Source organism: Sesamum indicum, unplaced genomic scaffold (genome assembly GCF_000512975.1).
Source record: "Sesamum indicum cultivar Zhongzhi No. 13 unplaced genomic scaffold, S_indicum_v1.0 scaffold00143, whole genome shotgun sequence".
Taxonomy (NCBI): domain Eukaryota; kingdom Viridiplantae; phylum Streptophyta; class Magnoliopsida; order Lamiales; family Pedaliaceae; genus Sesamum; species Sesamum indicum.
Window position 1 is genome coordinate 308850 of NW_011628060.1, and position 1663 is coordinate 310512.

Genomic DNA, 1663 nt, shown 5'->3' on the forward strand with positions numbered 1-1663 from the left:
TATAGGCATATAATAACACATTCTGTCCCAAATAATTTTGAGTATACGCATGTATCTGATACATTTGTTTTGTATCCATAGTTTTTAAAGTGTGATCAAACTTTTCATACCATTATTTGGGTGCTTGTTTTAGTCCATATAGTGATTTTTTAAGTTTACAAACTTTATTTTCTTGGCTAGGTACTATAAACCCCTCTGGTTGTTCTATAGATATTTCTTCTTCCAAGTCTCCATTTAGAAAGGTTGTTTTTACATCCATTTTATGCTGATAGTGTAACTAGAGTTCTAATGGTTGTTATCTTTGCCACTGGTGAGTATGTGTCAAAATAGTCTATGCCTTTCTTTTGTCTATAACCCACAACCACTAATCGTGCCTTAAATTTGTCTATTGACCCATCTGGTTTCATTTTTTTCTTGAAGACCCATTTACATTTTATAGGTTTACTTCCTATAGGCAAATCTACTAAATCCCAAGTTTGATTTAACATTATAGAACTAGTTCATTTCTAATGGTTTCCTTCTAGTAACTAGAGTCTATGGAGGTTATTGCTTCCTTATATGTATTAGGATCATCTTCAACTAGAAACATTAAAACAAAATCTTCATTTATCTTTCCTTGATCTTCTGTTAGGAAAGCAGTTAGAAAGTCTGGTCCGAAACTATGTTATATTTTTTGTATTTTACTTCTTCTAGGTTTATTCACAATAGAATTAGAGGAAGTTAACAATGGTTTATTGCTTGAAGAGGCTATATTCGTTCTAGAAGTTTTAATCAATGGGGAAACAAGTTCAAAAAATTCAGCATCTCTTGATTCAGAAAGAGAGTTATCATTTAAACACATGAATCTATATGCGGCACTATTTTGGGCGTATCCAATAAACACATTGTCAAAGATTTTAGGACCTATGTTTGTTTTCTTAAATTCTAGATATGCTACTTTAGCTAGACAACCCCACACCTTAAGAAGTTTAAAGTTAGGAGCAAACCCTTTCCGTAATTCATAAGGGGTTTTATTCAATTTTTTATGTGGGACTCTATTAAGGATATTACATGCATATAAAGGTGCTTCCCCCCACATATTATCAGGCATACCTGAGCTTAAAAGCATAGCATTCATCATTTCTTTCAAAGTTCTATTTTTCCGTTCGGCTATGCCATTTGGTTGAGGTGTATAAGGTGAAGACATTCCATGTATTATTCCATTGATCTCACAAAATTCTTTTAAGAATTTAGTGTTGTATTCTCCTCCTCTATCAGATCTAAGTCTTTTAATCTTCTTATTTAATTGATTTTCAACTTCAGCTTTAAATTTCAAAAATATTTCAGCAGCCTATTGATCGAACACTGGAAACTTTGTAAAGGCGCAGGCACCTTAGAGCCTACTATTCACCACCAGCTCTTTACACTCAGCACTAGAGTAGAAAAATTTCTTACCTTTCGCCACACCCGCCTGGCGAAATAACTCACAATCCATCTCCTTAGAACCATGAGATCCTTGAATTGAGCCTCAAGCTGCTCGTTCTGCTTCTCTGGAAAATCCTTCGTTTCGAGCATATTCTTCCTCTCCAGGTCTCTCCTCATATTTGGCAACTGATTCTTTAACTCTGAAATTTAGCGCGCAACACTTTATTTTGTTCCTTCAGCTCCTCACTCGAGCCTTGGC